This window comes from Stegodyphus dumicola, chromosome 3 (genome assembly GCF_044657685.1).
Source record: "Stegodyphus dumicola isolate Sdum_Otavi_A_Nest chromosome 3, ASM4465768v1".
Lineage (NCBI taxonomy): Eukaryota > Metazoa > Arthropoda > Arachnida > Araneae > Eresidae > Stegodyphus > Stegodyphus dumicola.
This window is the reverse complement of record NC_140770.1, coordinates 8,895,809-8,919,831: the sequence shown is the minus strand read 5'-3', so window position 1 is coordinate 8,919,831 and position 24,023 is coordinate 8,895,809. Positions and strand designations below refer to the sequence as shown.

Here is a 24,023-nt window from a genome sequence, read left to right as displayed (position 1 = left end):
TAAAATAGATGTGTCTAAATTTTCTACACTACACAAAAGTTTGGTTGAATGCACACGTAAGACAATTATTGCCCTTATTATGTCATTATCTTGCTAGCAGCAAGAGTATCTCTAGTCAAAAGTCTAAGTTCTGACATATTTCTCTATCTGAAAAGTTTGCAGACTGAATTAAGTCATGCTTCCTTAATTGTTCAGTTGTATTGTATGTCATCTGATTCATTATAGTTGGAACAATATCAGAAGAGCAATAGGACGGTTGGTCAGTAAGTCAGTAAGTAAGCTTTGAGAGGCCTTGATGACAGACGCTGGTCGTTATGATTTTTGTAATGTCAAGTGGAAGTGTTACTGAAGAAGTTATTGCTCTTGCAGTGTCATAGCATGTCATAACAGCTCCAAGACCATGAATTGTAAAGGACCGTGTATACCAATTTATCTTTATGTGGCCTGCCACAATACCATTCAAACAATTAAAAAATTTCTAGGGTATTTCTCATCTTACAAATCCTCCAACTAGAGAAAATTTATTTATAGTAATCTTATGATTGGAAAAATAAAACATAACTATCATCTCTTGAAATGTACAAACTCCTTTTACTGAAAGTAATGTCAAATGAATAAAGCAAAATGTAACATTTTTAAGATGACACACTTTGTATTTTAAAAGATTATTATGTTTATTACCAATATTTTTTTCTTATTTTACCTTCTTCATTTCTTTAGAGAACAAAAAATGTATTATCTATTAATAAATTTTTGATTTTATTTTTCTCACTTCTCATTTTCATAAATAAAGTTTATCATATAAGATGTTTCTCATATGAGATGTTATTAGCCTGAAAATTATTTCAATAATTTAAAATATTAATTTCCTAACATTTTGCTTCATTAAAATCCTCTCAATTAAAATAATATTTGAGATGCATAGCAGTAAACAAAAGTCATTATAAATAAAACACTTGTGAGTACATTAAAAATTTTTTTGTTCTCTAAAGAAATGAAGAAGGTAAAATTAAAAAAAAATATTGGTAATAAACGTAATAATCTTTTAAAATACAAAGTGTGTCATCTTAAAAATGTTACATTTTGCTTTATTCATTTGACATTACTTTCAGTAAAAGGAGTTTGTACATTTCAAGAGATGATAGTTATGTTTTATATTTCCAATCATAAGATTCTAAAAAAGATAAGTTCTAAAAGAGGTTTCTTGCAAGCACAATCATATTTCTTCAAAGACCGTGTAGAAATCTTGTTTGTATTTTTTCCTTTTTATATCTAAAGGTTCTTGGTTCTTTATTTTCATTCGCTTTGCCTTAAACTTTTCAATAAAAATATTTCTCAAAATCTAATTCATCACTGGAAGAGGATGATAGAGACTCAATTAAAATGTCTGCAGTTTGATTGTCCTGATTCGAATTCTCCAGTTGTTCTGAGAATAGTTTCATTCTTAATAAAAGTTCATAGTTTTTTTTTTTTTTTTTTCCTTTTTAATTTATTCGTCATCCAAGAAAATTCAGATCTACATATATTGAACCCAGCAAGATCTCATTGTCTAGCAAACTAGTTTATCTTTTCTTCATTGAAGAAATGATTCCTTCTGCAATAAACCCTCCATTTCAGAAAGAACAAACATCACATTCTTCCATTCTTGCCATTTTTCAGATTGCAGCTTTTTTGTGGCTATATACGGTGTAGAAAGAAGAGTTTCCAATTCTGCAAGATCATTCCAGTCTTTCTGTTAGTGAAATATTAGGGTTATCTACATCTTCTAAAAAAAATTCTTAATTCTAAAAACCTCTTTATCATTAGAAATGTACTTCCTTATCGCGTTGCTTGATCAATAAGTGTTTCTTTTCCTGTTCGCTTCCTAAGAATGGCAGCAATTTTGGGAGTTCTTGTTGCTTTTGCTGCTTATCTAAATTTACCAGTGAAATTTGCAACTAAATAAATCAGTTTAATCACTAATCGCAAATATCCCATCCATCCTTCTCCCTTATATTTATTTATTAATATGTCAAGAAAACAGAAAATAACTATTTATTAATGTATGGACTTCATTAGTCCATAAATAAAAATAATAACTCAGCTTATTATTAATTTTTTTCATTACATTTTTATTTCATTTCAAATTTAAACTGTCCAACAAAAATTGGAGTCGGAGTCGACCTGTTTTTAAGCGACTCCTTTTAAATCTGCCCGACTCCGATTCCGACTCCACCAAAATTCCAAAATCTGCCTGACTCCGATTCCAACTCCACAGCCCTGCAATGTAGTACACGTAGCCCATCAAATAGGGAAAATAAAAAATTTTGGCCTGTAATAAATAATTAACCCTCTTTAAAGTTATGTATTTTTATGCATTCCTTTTCATTATCAACATAAATCAGAACAAAACTTACGATTATTTTTCACATAATATTCTTTATGTAGCTTTCTTGCTTTCTTACTGCTACAGTATTTTTCTACATAAAAGCTTCTATGAACATTGTGGATCTTTGAAAGAAGTCATCTGAAAAGGAAAAAAGAAACATCAACAATTAAATATTTGTAGCAAAAAGAAAATAATTCCACACCTATACTGGTGTGGATACCTCTAACTATCCTACACCTACACTATCTGGGATTCTATTAGGAGGGCAATTTCATCTAGCTATCCCGCTATAAGAACCATCCTGGCATTGAAAACTGCCTTGCTGCAGGAATGGGATCAACTGCCTCCTTCCAGTATCTCGTCAATCTACATGAGCTGTTTGACTATGAGAGGGGGCCATATCCCACATCACACTCATTTTCAATTCGAAAATTTCAATGTGAATTTTGGATATCCTTGTACTATGAGCTTTGCTGATAATCATGTGTACATATAACCACTTTTGAATGGTATATCTCTTTCTTTGTTATAAATACATATTAATTCTAAATTTCGTTAAAATCTATCTACTAGTTTTCCAGAAACTCAACATTATGGGCAGGTTCTCTTAATTTTTCATAAGAGTGTATTTATAATATGATTCTGATGTGAAATATATTAATATTTAATTAGATCCTCTAAATTTTATGTTCTTTGGCTAATTTCATTTTGTAATTTTCTTACACTTTTATACTGAGAAACTACCAAGCAAGGAAGAAACGCTTTAATTTATACAATTACTTTCAAGCAGGATGAAAATAAAATTAATTAACGACTCTGCATGCAATTTTATAGAAAAACTGAGTAATGGACCATATGTTGACATAAAACAAAATTAAATACAAATATTTACTGATTAATTATTGACTGAATTTTCCCGTAGATGTCTATAATAGATTAAGACAACTTAGATCAAATGAAATTTAACATGAAAAATTAGTGCTTTTCTGTTAATTGGGTGTTCGTCACCAAATGTGCATCAAAGGACCAAATGTGGTGCCCAGTAATGATTTTTACATTATGTTACATTTTTTATGGAACCATATAAGCATCTTTTCATAAACTTGTTAACCTTCTTATAAGAAATTTTATAACTGAAAATACATGACTAGGATCAATACTAAAAGAAATAAAGGTCTTAAACCACATTTTTCAATCACAAAACAAACATATTACATTTAGTGGTTAACAGAGAAAATATCATTCCATGAATAAGCATTACATTGCCCTGCAAATTTGTGAAGGCATACTTATGTGTAAGTTATGCAGATGATTATATTTGCAAGTCAGTTAAATGATTAAGACATGGAATATAAGTTCCCAAACAATATGCAAAGCATATTTGTTTTGGCAGTGCTATGTTTATAATACATGAGTTTTTTTGCTACAACTAAGTTTGGAATGACAAAGACAACATAATATCTTTAAAATGTCATCATGCTTAGTATCAGCAAATGGACAAGTTCACAAGTGGCTTTGTTTTAGACATCTGCAGGTAGACCAAGGGATTTTGTGTTTTTCCCCCTCTGAATTTTTTAAGTGAGATAGCATATAGCAGATATCCGTAGTAAAAAACCAGTAAACTTAAAAACTTCCTCAAGCCTTTAACGGTTTCTGGTTTCTTAAAGCTTAAAATTGCAGCTACTCTTTCAGGTGAAGGTGAAATTAAAGTAAATTCATGGAATGCACTTTAGGATTTACTATTAAATGGATATGGTATTGAATCAATTCTGCCCAACTAAATGAATTATTATCCAACGTAAAATGCAAGAGAAAGAAACTATGTGAATACTTGCTAGTAATTAAAAATCTGTGTTCTATATGTAATATTGAAAATTCTGCTTTACTAGAATAAATTATTTTAATGATATAAATGATATTGAACAAAATAAATCAGTTTTATTTATGGTTGTCAATCTTAAGCAGGCTTTCAAGAAAAGCATTAGATATATAAAAAATAAATAAAACTGGATAACAATAACTGTAAATCTGTTAAGCCTAATTTACTACAGCTGACGATGACAAAAGTAAAGAAACTGAAGCTAATGCAACAACTTCGGCTGTCGCAAGAGTAAGCATCAAAGCTCCTTCCTTTTGGAAACCAAATCCGAAGATATGGTTAATTCGACAAGAAGCACAATTTAGAGATGAAAAATTAACTGTAGGCTGAACGAAATATGATTATATGATAATTCCATGAAACTTGACTTTTTTTCATAAGTATCCAATATTTTGCTTAGTTCGCCACAAGATGGCAAGTATCAGGCAATTATGGACAGATAAGTTTCATTATATGCAAACTCAGGGGCTAGAAATGGGTGATAAAAAAGCATCTCAGCTGATGTGCGAAATTCATAGTTTGGCAGGGACAAAATAGCAGATACCTTCCTAAAGACATTGTGGCTCCAGCATCTACCTGTTAATACACACAGCATTATATCTGTTATTGGCAAAGATTTATCAAAGGTGGCAACGATGGCTGATATGATTTGAGAATTAAATCCTATTAACCCTTAAATAGTTGCTACTTTATCCATAACTGTAAACATGGAACTGACTGAAAGCTCATAAAAACAGGTTAGTGAACTTTGCTTACAAGTTTCCACTTTATCCAGGCAATGGTGAAATTAATCCCTATAATCATTACCAGTCCAAATCAAGAGATAGGAGTTACAGTGGTAACAAGTCCAGTGATATCTATTACTATCACAAAACATTTGGAACAAATCATTTTTAAGTGTAAACAGATATACAACTTTTCATCAGGATCACAAACAACAAGCACCTTCTCTCAATGATGGTTGGAGCAACAAGGGGTGGAGCTGAGGCTTCTTTTTATCAGCGACAGAGAATTGACTACCCAGTTTTTAATTGATACAGAGGCAGAATTCTCCATTACCTCCAGATAAGAGAATCATCTCAAAATTAGAACTGTTTGCTGCAAATGACACAAAAATAAAAACATAACAAGCTGAACTAACTCAGACAAGCTAACTCAGACACAAGGGACTGTGAGCAAAGAATTAGAAGTGGGGAAGGGATTAGAAAGCTGGCTAGATATTTGGGCTGATATTGAAGTCTTTAAAAAAACTTTTGAACTCTTTAAAATAAAGAAGACGTAGCATTTAGTAACTTGTGAATGGCAACAGTTTGGATGCATGTAAAAATAGAACTATATTAGTATTGCAGCGGTCTGTATTATATATCACTCTAGGCATATAAATAAATAGTTTAAATAGTTACAAGTGCACCTTTTATATTTTACACCAATTAATAAATTTTTTATTTCATTTTTTCTCATTTCTTATTTTCAGTAAGAAAGTTTATTATATAAGATGTTTATAGCATGAGATGTTATCTGCCTAAAAATTATTTCAATAATTTAAAATATTTATTTCCAAACATTTTGTTTCATTAAAATCATTTGAATTAAAATAATATTTGAGATACATAGCAGAAAACCACTATAAATAAAGTCACTATAAATAAAAGACTAGAAAGTACTTAAAAAATTTCAGTTTTTAATCTAACACAAAATAAAAGTAAAATAATGATATGTAGTACATGTAGCTGGAAGTCTATCAAAGAATGAAAAAAAAAAAAAAAAAAAAAAAAAAAAAAAAAATTGGCTTGTAATAAATAATTAATGCTCTTTAAAGTTAAATACGTTTATGTATTCCTTTTCATTATCAACATAAATCAGAACAAGACTCACCATTATTTTTCACACAATACTATTCTTTATGTAGTTTTCTAACTTTATCCAGTATTTTTTCCACATAAAAACTTCTATGGAGATTCTGTGTTGATCTTCTGAAGAAGTCATCTGAAAACGAAAAAAGAAACATCAACAATTAAATGTTTGTTATAAGAAGAAACTAATTTTCACATATTGAATTATCTAAAATCAGTTTACAATTTTCCTTGCTCACAGAATTTTTAGATCTTTATGATTATTTGCCCTTAATTGAACCAAACATATTGATCCTGCCTTAGTTTTCTGTATATTCTTTCTGGCAGACTACACCATCATCTGGACACTTAGATAGGATTCAATGTCCATTTTCTTTATTCTATGCAGCAAATGAAGGTACTTTCGTATTATCACGACACATTTTAGTACAAATTGCCAAAGCTACAGAATACTCCCAACTCTGGTAGCCATGCACATAACAATTATTCAGGCAACCATGTTCATGATAAATATTCAGTTTTTAATGTTGCCATTTTTGTGTGCATTTTGTTGTATTCCAAGTTCAAATGACTTTTATGCAAAAATTTTGATTTATTTCTTCTTTAAACTCAATTTTAAAATTTATGCTTGTAGGATTTTCTTATAATAGAAAGAAAGAGAGGTGAAACTTCTGCAGGAATACATTATTTTGCCTCAGAATCGCTAAAGGAACAATGCTTCGAATTCTTTATTAAAGTGATCACTATGAAATTTCCACCACAACAAAAACTCATTTGTTTTACTGAGGTTTACTGATTGTCTTTTGGAATAAACATACAGCTGAAACACAGAATATGTATGCATATGATATCTAATTTTTTTTTAATAAAAGTACCGTTTTTTCTATTAAATTAACAAAACTGCCCCAAAGTGGTTCTGATAATACATAAGTACCCCAATGGTCCCTTCATTTTCAGCTTTTTTATCATTCTAAAACATTTTGAATAAGATCCATATTTTAACATAACATTTATTTAACTGATGTATTTTATGTACCTAAACTGCAAATTTGTAAAGAAAGTGTACGTATGTTTAACAATAATTATATCTGTATATCAATTGTGCTGACATGCAGATGCAAACAATCCTGCAACTTGTTTTTGTTAAATATAAATGTTAAGTCGTGAAGATGACGAGCGATTTAATTAGCTAATTGCTTTTCTTCCAGTATACAGAACATGTGTTATGACCTAGTACACTGAAGTCGTGTATCCGACTTAGCACAGTAACACCTAAGGGTGCCAATAGAGGCCATTTGTCTTTGTCATTCCAATGTGCTTTCAAAAAATTAATAATGGAAATTTCCAAAGACTTAATATCTCTGTTTTCAGTAGAGGCTTCTCCTAATTCAATTTCCTTTGCGTATGCTTCAAACAACTTTGGGAAAACCATTATGTCATAATCACGTCAGGATCACCACTGTGCTAAATCGGGTACATCGTTCTAATGTGCAGGGTCATAACACATGTTCATTATACTGGAAGAGATGTAATTCACTAATTAAATCACTCATCATTTTCACAACATAAAAAATTTTTCACTTAATAAAAGCTATAAGAAGCAAAAGCAAGACTATTTACTAAGCATGACCAAGACAACTTAATAGACTACTTACTAAGCAAGACCAAGACAAGATATATAGCTACAGACAAAATAGGCAGATGCCTTGTTTTGCACCTGCTAAGTCTTTCTGCAACGATGGGAAAAAAAAGCTTAGGTGCAAAGGAAAGGTATATAAAAAGGGGGCAATTTTGTATTTTATAGGAGAGTAAAAAAGAACTTCATATATTTTATACAAGTTAAACTTTAGCTACAACAGAAAAGTAAAAAAGAATAATTCTAACATGAGAAACAAAGCAATATGTTTGCCTTTACCTTGAGATAAAGTATATACAAAAGACAAAATATATATTTTTTCAACTAAAATAACATTTACTATTACTGTTCCCAACATATTCATACATTTTTCAGAAAACAGCATCAGATGAAATCGTAAATCCATACACAGTGCGAGATCACATCAACAAAAATTCAATAAATGAATAAATTGCAGTTACTTTTTTTATTTAACATTAATATTTTTTAATTAAGAATAATATTTATTTATTTATTTAACCATCGTAATTTATTAAATTTGTACTAGTTTAACAAATTACGGCACACACCAAGTTACATATATGTATATATGTACAAAGGCCCACATGATATGGAATTAACAAAATGTATTAAACAGGTGCATACAAGTACACATAAGAATAATACCACTTTACATATCTAAGTGAGGAACATGAGCAAGATTTTTTAAATCTTACTGGAGAAGTTGTGGGGAGGGGGGAAATCAATGGAATAAAAGGAAAATTCTTACAGTCATACTGCAGTGTCTCAAAGCATTCTTCATGTTGCTTGATATCCCGATTTCGATGTGGTGATCAGCTTCCGAACATGAAGATGCCTAAGCAATTTGCCTTTCAACTCACAGGAATCTAAACATCAGTCTGGATTGGTTAATGCATGGAATTTCAGAAATCCTTCAAACAAGTAAATTGGATGAGAGAAAGAAACAAAAAGAATTTATATAGGAAAGGAGGAGGGAGACAGGGAGAAGCCCCTCCCCCATAAAGAAACAAATTGAGAGAGGGAGAGAGAGAGAAAGAGCAATCTTGATGAGGACTCCTGTGTCCATAAGATGAAAAAGGAAGCAAAAACTTGACTCTAGCTCAGGTATACACAAAATTTAGCATGCTCACAGTAATTCATACATAAATACTCATGTAAGGTGGGGTTAAATGATATCCCTAAAATAGGGCCAGGGAAATGTTAAAGAATACAAATAAATAAGTGCAACGTAAAGAAGAGCTTTGCAAGAATAGAATGATGAAATGGAGATAATTTGAATAATGAAGGGGCGGAAGAAGAAGAACATAAAGAGGGGGGGACCTGGAACTATTGAAATGAGGAGACATTTATTGAATAGCTATGGACAGTAAGCAGTGACAAAAAGTGATTAAATGATACAGTTATTTTAAAACAGGAAGTAAAGCTCAAACCAAGTACTTGGTACTTACTTTTTTGTAGTTTTGTCTGTCCTGAATGCAGGGTGTTGACGGTATCTAGAAGGGATATTTCCCAGTTGTAAAGCATTTGTCAAACAGTTTTGTTCCTTTCCAGCTATAAAGTGTGCTATGGACTCGTGGCCTTGTAGATAAGTAGAGTAGGAGTAGAAAGGAAAAGGAAAGAAGGGAATGGTGGGCAAATATTAAATGCAGGAAAGCAATCAAATGAGTTAAGCTGCAGAAAAGGGTGGGGGAAAGATAGAGAGAGATGGATGGTGGTGGAAAGGAACAATAATTTATAGCATGTTAATGAAATTGCAGTCCTTTACGAAGTCTCCTTAGAGTTTGAGAATGAGGAAGTGTAATAGAGTGCGAGATAGATAGAAAGAGATCCAGAAAGTGCAAGAAGATGATTTTGAAGAATGTTCCTGGGCACGGAGTAAAGAGAGCAATAAAACAGGTGTTCGAGGGTGTCAGGAATGTTGCAGAGCAGGCAAAGAAGGGAGTATATTTTATTAGATTTAAATAAAATTTCACGAGTTAGAATAGCACCTGCTCTAAGCTGCCGCAGACAGATGTCAACTTTCTTTTGGGGATGCGCAAGTAGCCCTTTTTGGAAAGGGTAATTGAAGAGACTGGATGCTGAGGGTTGGTGGAAATATCTTGGAGAAAAGAAATGAATTCATTATTTAGAGAAAGAGGATAAGTACTATTTTTATTTGACAGGAAGAGGGCAGAAGAGTAATAGGAATACCTGTAGGAAGTTTAGCAAGTCGATCCGCCTTTTCATTGCCTACCAGGTCGATGTGGGAGGGGATCCACTGAAAGTTGACTGATTTACCCAGGGTAGTGCAAGTCTGCTTAAGGATATAAATATCAGATAGAAGTGAATGAAGAAAAGTAGAAGATGGAAGCCCTTGAAGGGCCAGTAGGCCAGATTTGCAATCAGTGAGGATAATACTGTGGGAGAAGTTTGAAGAAGAGAACCACAAAAGCGCATCACGTATAGCAAGGAGTTCGAACTGCATAATGGTGCATTTATCTTGCAGGGCAAAACTTTGTTGAAAGCCAAAGTTTGGGACAACAAACGCTGCACCATTATGAATTCGAGTAAGTGAGCCATTGATGAAGATGGTAATGGAGTCTGGGGAAAGGTTAGCTAGTGTGTCCAGGCAAAGGGACTGAATGGCTAAGTCGGGTAAGGAGGATTTTGAAGGAAGGGAGGGAATCTAGCACCAAGAGGGTGCTGGAGAATTGATAGGAGAAACTGGGGATTTATAAACAAAGAAAAATCTTGAGTTTTAATTTTAAAAAATTCACTGATGTTACCTGAACGAGTTGGTAAAAGCAGCAGAGGAGCCAAGGGATGATTGTGTGATGAGATGTAGATCTATGTAGAAGATGAAGGAGCTGGTGTTGGGCTTTAAGAAATAGAAGTTTATGTTGAGATTCAACCTCAGAGGAGGGGGTGAAGCGGAAAAGTCCAAGAGTTCTCTTAGTGGTCATTTTGTGGGCAATTTCCAAAGGTTTGTGTATATTATTAGACAGGTTGCACAAGGGAAGGCTGTAAGTGGAGGTAAAGCAGAGAGTGGAGATATAGAGAAGGAGCTGTGAGGGTGGGTTAGGGCCAATAGAAGTGCCAGTGCAAGATTTAAGAATGTTGGAGGCGGTTTTGGTCTTTGAGGTTATTTGTTTGATGTGAAATAAGAAGGAAAATGAGGTGTCAAGAGTGACTCCGGAAAATTTGTAAGAGGCAATAGGAATGGGGAGGTCATAGATCAAGAGTGTAAGGGGGCAGGAATGGTGTTTTTTTTTTGGAGAAGAATAGATGATGGCATTTCTCTGGGGATAGGGAGAAATCCCACTCTGTGCAATAGTCACAGACTTTGTCGATTGCATATTGCAAATTAACGTCTTTGTCTGAAATAGACCAAATCGCAATATCATCAGCAAATATAGCATTGAGGAGTGAAGGGAGGTCATTGAGCATGAGATTGAAGAGAAGAGGAGAGAGCACGCCTCCTTGTAGGGTGCCATGATCCATAGAGAAGGGACTGGAAAGATGAGAGCCAAATTTGATACTGGAATCACAGGGAGAAAGAAATAATTTAATATATTCATTGATTTTTGTGCCAAAACCAAGTTTAAGAAATTTTCAGAAGAGTGCTCTAGGATTAACAGAGTCAAATGCACTTTTTAGATCAAACAATATGGCAGAAATCTCTTTTTGGGGATGAAAGGCATCTTGAATGTCGATGGTGAGGAATAACAATATCGATTGATTGTGAACTTTTTGCAATGTATTTAATTTGTCGGTTGACTTCATTTACTCTGCGATAAGCTCTTAGGTCCATTGGGCCTTTAGAGCCATACAATCTTTTTGAAATGAGTTCTAATTGTGCAGAGTAAAAGAAGTAAGATTTTCTTCCAGACAGATGCTGTTATTTATGGGTGCTCTCACAGGCAGCATGTTGAAGGTGAGAGAAAAATACCTCGCAGTTGTAGAGGGAAGAGAAGGAGGCCCGGTTTGAAAATTTGGCTATTTTAAAGACAATTTCAGAACCGTCAAGAATCTTTTTCTTGACAGTCTGAGAAGGACAGAAAGAAGGAAAGTAAAGGAGAAAGGAATATGGTTGCTACCAATAAGAGTGGGGGTGTGCATGCCAGGCAAGCCGACTGGCGAAATTGGATGAAATTAGTGAAAGGTCGAGGGTGCTGACACTGCCAGAATGATGACAGTAAGTAGGAGCAGGATAGTTCATCAGAGTTCATTGGGATTGTAGAAGAAATTTTTTAACTGGGATCCCACTAGCATTTGTGGATGCTGAGGGGGATTGTAGACTTTAATAAGGAGAAGGGGTTTCCTTTAAAGGTGATTTTAATGGCAATAGCTTCATATGGGAGTAGTGCAAAAGATGGTCCAGGGAGACTTCGCATTGCGGGAGATCACAAAGAATAAGAGTGGTGACTCCACTGCACTACACTCTCTGTCTTTGCGATAGAATACGAAGCTGTTAAAGCTGGGAAATTTTTTCCTTTCCAGCCTGGTTTCGCTTAGAAATATGGCATGCACTTTGGTGAATGGATTGCTACTATGCATGACAGTAAGACAGCCGTTGAGTCCATTGCAATTGCACTGAATAAAAATTGAAGACAGAGACTTGAGGAGACCGAACTTAGGAGAGGCTCAGCATGGTTCTGTAGGATGGAGACAGCTGAAAGACAAAGTTTATGTGAGAGGAGGATAAAAATGGTAAAAAAGCAGTAGAGACCTGAAAACAGTAAATTCGCATAGTAAAGACATAAGGGAAGAACAGGGTAGAAGAGGGGTGAGGATGAGCCGGGCTGGCAATGAAACATAATTAATGCAGGGAAAGAAGTTTGTGATAATTTTGACAACTGGGCAAAGGAACTATTACAAACAGATAACACAGGAGAGATATATGAAATGAGGTACATGTAAATATATATTTATATATGTAAAGTATATATAACATATGAGAAATGCACTTTATATGTGTACAAAACGTTAGAAATGAAAAATAAAAAACAATTAATATGAATCAAGTGAAGGACAAATGCTTAAGAAGGCAGACTGAAAATAAGGTAGATTGCAAGACATAAACAATATACAATTCCTAAAAAACACACATACACACACAAAGTGCAGGGAATAAGGAAAAAAGAAGTAAGGCATTACTTTTACTTATTCAAATCTTTTTTGGTTTCTTCTAAATACTTCTTGGCATAGAACCTGTAAATAATCTTCATACTGCCCACCAACCAGTATGAATAAATGATGCGGAGGTAATCCTAATTTCTTCCTAATACACCAGCCAAAGGTACTTATGACGAAGTGTAAAGAAATTACAAGAACAGTGGGTAGAAGTAGCTGGGGAATTTCAAGGAGGCGTGACAGTGGGAGAAATGCAGGGGTGAGAGGGCACCTCCTAAGACTGGGCTCTGCTTTTTCAGTAGAGTAGAAGAAAAATAAGCATAGGCAGAAAATGCTCAAAAGGGCCTAGAACTTGCCAAATGAATTTAGACCAGATATGTTTACTCACACAGAGCATCAGTGAAAGCCGGAATAATGTGTGGGCAAGCGACCAGCACATACGTAAACGAAAGCCTGAGGTAGATAAAGAGGGAAGCATAAGAGGAGTAGGTGCAGAAGGGGGTGGGAAAGGGTATGAAAGTTTACAAAATGTATTTAAATTAATATGGAAAGGTACTAAAAAAGGATGCAAAGTGAATACGAATTTAGGAAACGGGATAAGGGGAGAACAGTTTCACTGTGGAACTATCTACGAGGCATAAAGCCAATGTATGTCGCACCTTAATTTTAGATGCTGAGTTTTTAGTCTAGAATGCAATAGTAAAAAGACATGATAAGATTGTGTAAAAGGAAAGTAATTGTGGTGAGATAGAGAATGCAAACTACCAAGAGAGTAAGATCAAAGAAAGAAAGCTTGTATTTATGCAGATAGCATAAAAAATAAAATATATAGATGTACTTGTAATATAAATGAATCAAATTTACACCAATTTTTGCAGTAAAATTTGTAAGCTAAAAAGGAATTCCAGAGGGTTTAAGAGGATAAAAGTGGTGAAAAAAGGTTAAAAATGAGGAATGGATAAATATGTGACAGTGCAAAGTTAAAATAGTAGTGAAGAGAATGAGGCATCAGAAGTGAGGAATGAGAATATAGGCAAGAGATACTGAGAAAAGGGAGCGAGAGGAGATTTTAAAAAAGCAGGAAGACTATCATTGCTCATGACAACGTAACAAGTTTTGTGCAGTAGAGAATTTGTACGAGGTGCAGGGGCGTGAGTGAAGGAGGGTTTAATGAGATGCAAAAATGTGATGTTAACTTACAATTTAACTATTTTGACCCGACTTTTGCATGATTAAAATTTAAGTACGAAAAGTAGTTTAATTTAATGTTGACATACTAAAAGAAGTATAATACGAGTTTAAAATTTTTAACTTTTCCCATTTCCTGGAAATCTCCAGGGACAATATGTCCCAATCATATTATCAACTGGGACTATTTGTCCCAGTCGTCTAGGATATTACCCTTTCTTAGAAAACAAATATAAAATTTATGGTAATATATAATGTGAATATTACAAAACATAAATTTTGTCATATGCACTAGTTCATATACAGCAGAAATTTTCATATATGTTTTATAAATACAAACATAATATATCAGCATGTAGTAATTTGATCACTGGTGGGACATATTAGCCCACTATTAAATACGACTGGGACAATATATCCCACAAAAAGAATTTATTCAAAATTTCCTGAATCTGACATAAAAAAAAAATGTTAAATTACTACTTAATAAGAAAAATATCATACTAAGTATGCCTTAAATACAATTGTACTTGCTGTAAAATAATATAAATAAATAAAGCGAAACTTGAGTAATCAGTGTGCTCAAAAACATAAGCGTGCCATCTGTAATCTAAAAGTGCTTCCATGCTTCTTTATTCCTATATTTGTTTCCTAATTCCTTAAAAACACTAAAAATGTCAAAACCCATTTAAAAGTGGGTTTTACTTACCCAATAGGGTATGAAGTCTAATCTCTGGGACGTATGTGCCTATTAGGACCGAAAGGGTTAATCAAGTTTGAGAAGAATTTGTGAAGAAAGGGATAATTAATGAAGAGTATTGAGGCGTGGGAGGGAAAAGCAAGAGTGGTAGTAATGGGCAGAGTTAACTGGGAATGGGCAGTTCGAAAAGGGAGGGATTTTGAAGTTTGAGATAGCAGTGTACAACACAATTAGTGGCTTGCAAATATGAGCAGTAGAGGTGAAATACGCTAAGTACCTAATGGAGGCACCCATACTTGACCCCTCTTTAGGCAGAAAAGCGAAAGGAAGGAGGAGAGAAGATTCTGAGAGAGAGAAAAAACTGTTTTATTAAAATAAAATATTCTAAAGTTTAAATCAGAGGCAGTAAATAAAGAAGTGCAAGATGGATCAGTGGAAATTTAAAGAGCACAGAGTTTTCTTTGAGGGGTGTTTAGTGCCAAAGAGATTTTTTACTTTGAGGAAGCTGTGAATTATCTACCGAAGCTATCCAGAGCACATAATACAGCCGAGCGTAGCAACAGCTTACAGAGACGTAGCCAAAAGGCAAACACGGGCTATTCAGAAATTCAGATTCTCTCTTGAAGTCAGTGGAACTTCGACTTAAATACCACTCTTTCTCATTTCCATTAAATACGATTCTAAAAACTCATTTTGGTAAGGAATGGTAATCTGAAATTAGGAGAGATAAAAAAGGAGCTTTACCTTAAAAATAACTGTTATAAACTTAGAATAAACCTTGCAAGTTAAATTTTTAAAAAAATGAAAAAAAGAAAAGGGAGGTTGCAAATGATTTGTAGAAAAGGCTATACGTGATGAAGCATGTTCGTCAAAGTTTGAGTATAGTACATGGATGGAATAGTGTGCAGAAGGGCAGACAAAGAAAGAGTGTTGAAGTGCGAGATGGGAAGAAGAGAAAGAAGGTAGGCGGAGTTTACTGGGCATCGGAAGTTGAGGAGAAATTTGGATAAAGCACATCAGAAAATTTTTTATAGTGAATAGACCTATATACACATTTCCGTACAAACACATATGCAGATGTTACAGTAAATGAAAAATAAATAAATATTTAATGAAGAAATCATTAAATATTTAGAATAAAGATAAAATTTTAAAAAAATTCTGAGGGGGTGCGGGGGAAGATGATGCAATAACGTGAGCTGTATGGATAATATGAATTCCCCCCCTTTTTTTCCAGGAAGAATGCTTGCATTGTGCAGTGGGATGTATAGTATTGTACGATCCATTTATTCATCTCAGAAAGTGAAGTACAGTGGGGTGTAAGATCAATAATACCAACTATGGGAAGAAGGAGGGAGGGGAAAAAGAAAAGAGAGGAAAAAATTAAATTAAAAAATCAGAAAGCTTTCAGATTTTATATTATGCCCAAAAAGGCCTTTTTGTAACGTTTCATGTGTTACCTTTATTTATTAAATATCACGTTCTTCGCACTTGAACCATAAATTCAATTTAACAGCAACATCACAAAATAATTTAGAAAGACCATATCTTTAGAATTTCCAATACACTGTCTTGTGCGCTGGTGATAAAAATGTCTTTTTGTGTGTGTTTATTGCTCACTTTGAAATCGTAGAGTCTGTTAATCAAAATTTCGTTAAAGTTATACAAAATATGAAATAGATAATAAAACAAATTTCAAATTCCACATTTGAGCTTACAGATGCCCATATTTGAATGCAGGACTATATAATTCAAAATATGATGTCTGTAGGTACCGTTGTTTTTTTCACAGTGCAAAAGACTTGCATACATTCATGCAAGTTACATATATAGTTTCTTTATAATTGCAGCTACAGTTTTAGGCACATGAAATAGTGCAATTAAATAAATAGAAAGTAAACAAGAGTTCAAAAGTCCAGTTACAATTAAACCACCACACATACATCGAAGTGCAAAGTAACCAACATTCAGCATCCATGAAAATGTTCAACCTACAGCAAAATTTTAAAACTATGCCCAATCACTGAATACTGTTTTTGGTCAATGAATAGATCTTACTTTTTTCAGAACAAACAAGTCTATTTCTTCACAGCAAAAATTTATTTTAAGTAAAATGCAGAATCTGACAGTATTGTGAATATATTTTGAGCATTTATATATGAGCATTTTACATGGCAGCAGAGAATGAGAAAAATAGCTACCGGTGAATTTAGTTGAATATAATGAGAAAACCCGGCACACCTGCCTTTAAATTTCTAGGAAGTTATAGCTCAAATGATATTTGAGTTATTGAAGTTAAAAGTTAGTTGGCAGAATTTTCTATACACCAATGAAACAGACCTCTTCAAGTGCAACACCAAGATGGCAGATACTTTTAACAGAATACACATAATGTGGCATATTAAAAGATGTAGCCCTTATATTAAAGTAACTCTTCCTTTTTACCATTTATTCTTTAAAAACTTTCTCTACTCATCTCTTACGATAAGAGATGCTTAAGTTTCACAACATCAGGTGTTTGATGACAGAGAAATGAAAAACGAGCTGAAAGATTATTAATGTACAATGTAGCAACATGCTTAATGCACAGTTAACACTTTCTGCATCATTTTCTCCAAGAAAAGATATTTTTACAAAACATTTAACAGATCTGAATATTATAATTATTAAAAATTAACAGAAAATCAGGCTTTCTTATTATTTTTACCACATTTTCAAGAAATGCATCTTTCCCTGGAAACTTTCCGAGATGGAGTTGGACCGCTTGTTGTCTGAAAACTAAAGATTGATGATAGTTGCAAAAATAAACTAAATCTCATGATGTAAAAATTGCACTAATCTCTCTACTGTATAGTCATTCTCTTTTGTGCTGCTCTAGATACACTGACTTTTCAAAAAGTAAAATTTTGCGTGAACATGAAACACAGTTTGGGGAAATCTAAATGAATATTACAATAGGATTTTTAAAGAAAGGCTTGCCGAGCTAAGAATATTTTTAAAATCAGTTCTACCAAACTGCAGTGCGGTGATTAAATCTCATCATGGGCTATTACTAAAAGGTGTCAAAGCACCATGCTTTAACACATTTAGATTTTAATTTATAGCATTAAATTTACATCTAGCTTAAAGATAAATTAGCAGTTTAAGCATTACATCAGAATTGATGACTTTCAACTCATATTTCATTAAGCTTTGGTTACTCATAATTTGATTGTATCATCACTGAAATTCATAAAAATATTATTTTGCTAATTTGCAGCCCTCTCATCAACCTTAATATTGATAATAAAGTTTCAAATAAAATATATAAACTAAAGGTGTTTCTTTACCCGATTTCACATTTTATACCGGTTATATTAATTAGCTTATTTAGTACTGATGTGGGGTACTACTCCATTTCTGGGGGGAGGCGTAAAAAAATCACCAAACTATTATCGACGCCAGGGGCGCTTCACTGCAGTAAACCTAGCACAATTTACGAGTTCAGTTTCCTGCAATTCACAAGTTCAATTAATAAGTCACCCAATTCACAAGTTCATTCATTGCCTGTGACTTTTTTCAAGAAATAAATATTTATTTAAAGTATTTTTTTCGGGGATGGATTTCACGATTTGGATGAAAAGTCCACGACTGAATTTATTTCAAAAAGAGGCATCATCAGAAACAAACAGTTGTACTTGATCTTGGAATGAAATTCAGTTTCGAACAAAAAAACCATGAAATGGCACTGCAGGAAAGGATCTTGTAATAAGAGAAAAGTATTCCAAAATCCCTTTCCTCACAATCCTGAGGTTCATATATTCAAGGTTCATCAACTGAATTTTGCAAATTACAGCTTAATGAGCAATAATAAAACAAACGAACAAAACGAAGGTTATGAAAACGAACAATAATACAACTGTTAGGGCAGTTACATGCAGGAAGTTTACACAGCAGCTTTAATAATCCGGCCATCAGTGAAAATCGGTGGAAGCTTCGAGATTGTCGAAATAGATGAAAGCATTTTCACTAGGAGAAAAAGACTCGTTGAGTTTTCAGGGAATTTTGCACGGAATCCAATGAGTACATTTTAGTTGCAGTTCTTGATCAATCACCAAAAACTTTACTGGCTGTCATTAAGGTGTTGGTGTATTTAATTATGGCAAAGCACACTAGGCCTATCTGCCTAAAGGGAGGGATGCCTTCGTGGAGGACTTTCTAAGGGAAACTGACTTGTATACACGTTACACATGGGGAAAACCACGAAAACGCCCATGCAGTCAGCCCATTCGCGGGATTCGAACCTCGGACCGAACTACCAGTGTTCAGCGACTTTACCGCTCGGCCGCAGGTGGGCTGGCTGTCATTAAGGAAAATATTACAAAAGGAACGTTCATTTACACAGATTGTTGGAAGGCATACAAACTAGATGAACTGTGAGATGCCGGCTTTGAATATTTCACTGTGAACGATAAATTTCATTTTGTTGATCCAGAAAGTGGATGTCACACCCAAGTGGTAGAGCACCTGCGGGAAAGTACAAAATGGCATTGAGGCACAGCTTGACACCTTGAATCGTACTTATCTTGGTTTACGTGGTGACAAATTACTAAAAAAATTAACTTTTTTTTTCAATGATGGAAGCTATTACAAAGTGTTATGTCTTCTCCGTAAATTAATAATTCAAGATTAAGATCTAGATTTCAGATTTGTGCCTTATTTTGTGTCTGGTGCGAGATTTAGCGAAAAAAATTTAACCTTTGCCACGGTCACCCAAAATGGAGTAGAATCCTTTTCGGTTATCGGGACCGGATTCAGAATTGCACGTATTTGTGCACATGGGGGTATCCACGTAGATACAAGCATATATGTACATATATCTATATACATACATACATTTCTGAATCCCATCCTGATAAAAGAAAAGTACCAGCTATTTCAATAAGGTAAAACATACAAGAGCTATCTGCCTAAGTGACAGGATGCCTTCATCAAGGATTTTCTAAGGAAAGCTAGCTCATATTTCCATTATAGACTGCAAAAATGATGAAAACCAACCAGGTAGCCATGCTGTTAATCTGGAATCAAACTTCCATTATTCATCAGTCTTAACAGCATATCACTTTGAGCAATTAGCAGTACATGAACAATCTTAACATTTGGCCACTGGTGTTATTAATTTCATATTGGTATGCATATCTTCTGTACATATACTTGTTACACAATTATGCTACAGTTTGATAAACATGCCACAAAAATTAAACTTGATAAATGCCCTAATTTCAAAAATTAAAAAATATCAATTTCCTCCAAAAAGAAAATATAAAAAATAAAGTCTTATACAAGTACTTATACGGAAAGGATTTTCAAAATAATTCACACTCTTGAATGGAAAGAATCTCGATTTTTAAGGTGAGTAATGAAGTGAAAGTACAATGCTAATTGTTGATTAGAAAAACTCTTCTGCAGCACTGTAAAAGATTCGGTAAGATATTTAAGCATCAGGGATCACTAATGTTACATAGGGTATTAAGGAATTGGAAAAGCCTGAACAAAACACAGAAATACAGATGGACAAACCAAGAATGACAAACACAGTAGGATTAAATCACAGCATGACTTTCCATGTGCAGTTCCATATTCCATAGCAGTTAGTAGAAGGGTATAAATGAATAATAAATATAAAATAGCAAAGACAGCCATCACAAGGCACTGTGCAGTGATGTTAGACTGAATGAATAAATTACTCAAGTTCATATTTAATGATACCAAAGCTTTGTATACTATTTACAACACTGCCTGTATGTATATCAGTATGGGTTAGAGTAGAGAGAAGAATGCCTCTTGTATTATTCAGTTGTTTCATTTATTGCCAAGTTGTTGTTTCATTTATAGTAGCCCGAGTAGTATTTTATGAAAACCCTATTATGACATAATCGGTTGCATGATTGCGGTAAATTTATAAGGGCTTGTGGCTAATCTTTGGAATGTGGTAACAGATAGTTTGGCGACATTTTGGTAAGGCGATAAAGGTCACTAACTAGGACTTTAGCGGTGTATATGGATAACGTCAAGAGCGTGCGCAATGCCATATTTGTGCAATTCTGGGATTTTTTTGTGAAAATGGTTGATCTTTACATTATGGTAACTTGGCGTTTTTTTGGCGACCAACTCTCCTACAGCAACCCTCTATTTTTTTTTTTTTTTTTCCCGCCGCTATTTTGTCTTCACGAAGTAAAGACATGTTTCTTTTCTTTTTATCTACTGAACACTTCTTCCAACAATCTACTAGCCGAATTACACTAATGCTAGAAATTTTATCTAACAAAACTGCTTGATCATGACAAATATTCACTGCAAAATTGGGAAAAAGTGCACAATACCATACTCCTTACGCGTTTTTCAAAATAACACATACACATAAACCATGTACACGCTGACTTATTTTTACTTAAAAAAACATCCCAGAATTACACAAAAATGGCACTGCGCACACTCTTCACTATATCTGTGTACACTGCTTTTTTCTCATAAATTAGAAAAATTTCACGAAAATACATGACAATTTTCTGAATCTTTAAACCCGGTAAAAAGAACATATATGAAATTACCTGATCGCGAAAAAGTTTATACCCTTTCCAAATATGAACATTTCCACATATAAAATAAGTAAAATATCCAAAAACTTTTACCTCTAAATCATCTATTATATTATACACGTCACCAACGAATTCGTACCGCAAGCATTACAAATACTTAGTGTCAAATATTTAAATTATTTCCATGCACGTTTACTTCAACTTAAACGTATACCAAATTCCTACAAACATAAAATTCACAAAATAACTATCATTTAGACTAGAAGAGAAACACGCTGAGTGACAATCAAAATCGTAAAAAACAACCTTATATTTAGCGTAGGTATAGCGTTTTCATTATACCTACGCTAAATATAAGGTTGTTTTTTACGATTTTGAACTATCATTTAATTAAAATATCACTAAACCATGTACACGTCGACTTATTTTTACTTAAAAAAACATCCCAGAATTGCACAAAAATGGCATTGCGTACACTCTTCACTATATCCATGTACACTGCTGTTTTCTCATAAATTAGAAAAATTTCACGAAAATGCATAACAATTTTCTGAATCTTTAAACCCGGTAAAAAGAACATATATGAAATTACCTGATCGCGAAAAAGTACATACCCTTTCCAAATATGAACATTTCCCCGTATAAAATAAATAAAATATCCAAAAACTTTTACCTCTACATTATCTATTATATTACAAATGTCACTAACTAATTCATACCTTTACTTCATAACAAATGGTTACAAATACTTAGTGTCAAATATTTAAATTATTTCCATGTACGTTTACGCAAATTACTTTACTTCCGCCTTACATTTAGAACAATGCATAAAAATAATATCCTCAAATAATTAAAAATACTAACTTACCTATTCTTCTTCAGAATCTTGATTACGTGTCCGATAAACTTTTCTTATTTCTGTTTCAGGATCTTTAAAATCATACTTATAGTTCACACCAAGATACCAGGTAAAATAAATAACTTCATAAAACATCTTTACTTCTATCTCGCACAACCTTAAAGAAATACTTATTACCCCTTTCAATCCCACTAAATACCCATTTCGAATTCACTTTAGTTAGGGCCATGGGATCCAATAATTAACGAACACTGTTTCACACAACACAGAATAAAGGCAAATACAAAATTTCCAGATTTTTTCTCGATTTCCCCCCTTTTCCGATTAAAGAACCGTAATTCGTCCATTAATATCACATGATCTCTCATTTCCCTAACACAAAATAATGCGTAATCGGAACTGAGTACTGCTCACATTATTACCAAAGTCCCAGGTAGTAACCTTTATCGCCTCCAAAATGTCGGCAAACTACCAGTTACCATATTGTAAAGATCAGCCGTGAAAATAGGTCGACATGTACATGGATACCGTGTATGTGCAATTCTTAAAAACGGCAGTTTGCGATTCTGCACTTTCTCCCAATTTCGCACCTAATCTTCGTCATGATTAAGCACTTTTGTTCCATAAAAGTTCTAGCATAAGCGTAATTCGGTTAGCAGATTGTTGGAAAAAAATGTTGAGTAAAAAAAAAAAAAAAAACATGCCTTTACTTCGTGAAAACAAAATGGCGTCCAAACAAAAACTAGCAGGTTGCTGTAGCAGAGTTGGTCGCCAAATTTTCACCAAAAAATCGAAAGGCTACCATAATCCAAAGATTAACCGAGCTTGTTTGTGTGTGTTGGTTAGGAAGTATGTTGCTTATTTTGTGGTTTAGATGAAAAAATGGCTGAACTTGGTAAAATTAATTTGAAGTTTCTGAAAGATTTGGAAAGAAAGGGGAAAAGAGCATTATTTGACTGGTGTGTAAATGAAAGTTTACTTAGTAGCCATTATCAACTATCCTGTTTGTAGGAAGGAAATGTGTATAGTCAAACGTCGGATAATAAACGTCGCTACGGAGGATATTTTTTACTCTTATTTTGTGAATTTATGTGGCGACGCCAGTATACAGATTCTAGTTCAGATAATTTTAAGAAGATTTTGGATGCTATTAAGGAATTTTGTGTCTGAAGACATGTTAATTCGTAAATAAGATGGTAAGTGGATATTTCCTTTGTGTAGTGCAAAGATGAATTTCCTTTTTTTTTATGTCATTTCCTTGTTTGATTTAAAATATAGTTTATTGAGATTATATATTTTTTGTTGGCTGTTCCTTTAACTTTTTAAATGAATATAGTTTGATGTGTACATGGTTTATATGGATATAGTTTGATGTGTACAAGTCATGGGAGTGCGCAATGCCTAGTTTGTGCAATTCTCTGATTTTTATTTATTTATTTTTTTTAAAGTGAAAATAGATCATTGTGTACACAGATACCGAGTTTATGCAATTCTTTGTCTTGTTATTTTGGCTTTCTGTACCGGTGACTTTTGGTGCAAAAATTGCCGCTACATAAGCCAAAGAGTTGCACAAACTTGGTACCCATGCACTGCCCAAAATCGCCAATTATCACCAAGGGGTACCCGTAAATATATTTTTACCATCAGTATGATTCAATGATGTATATATATCAGTATGATATTGATTTCTTCTCTCTGAGGAGGAACAAGAAAGAAAGATTTATAGTAGATTTTTTTCAGAAGAAAATAAAAATGTGCATAAAATGTATAATTATTAATACTAAATCATGGTTTCAATAACACAGCATACGTTGAATATAGTAATTTCA

The 24,023-nt window shown here is 33.4% G+C and overlaps 1 long non-coding RNA gene across 6 annotated transcripts in view; it reads right to left on the bottom strand.

Annotated features, from left to right (window-relative positions):
* Positions 1-24,023, bottom strand: part of LOC118191003 (uncharacterized) — a 77,775-nt gene that overhangs the window by 52,591 nt on the left and 1,161 nt on the right. For 4 of the 6 annotated variants that reach the window (XR_015040127.1, XR_015040126.1, XR_015040125.1 and 1 more), the window contains exons 2-4: positions 9,206-12,408; positions 6,123-6,233; positions 2,397-2,506 (exon numbers count right to left, since the gene is read on the bottom strand). This is a non-coding gene — a long non-coding RNA (uncharacterized LOC118191003). Of the gene's footprint in view, positions 1-2,396; positions 2,507-6,122; positions 6,234-8,505; positions 8,669-9,205; positions 12,409-24,023 lie in introns of all 6 variants that reach the window. The other 2 variants (XR_015040128.1, XR_015040129.1) reach the window with 2 other exon arrangements.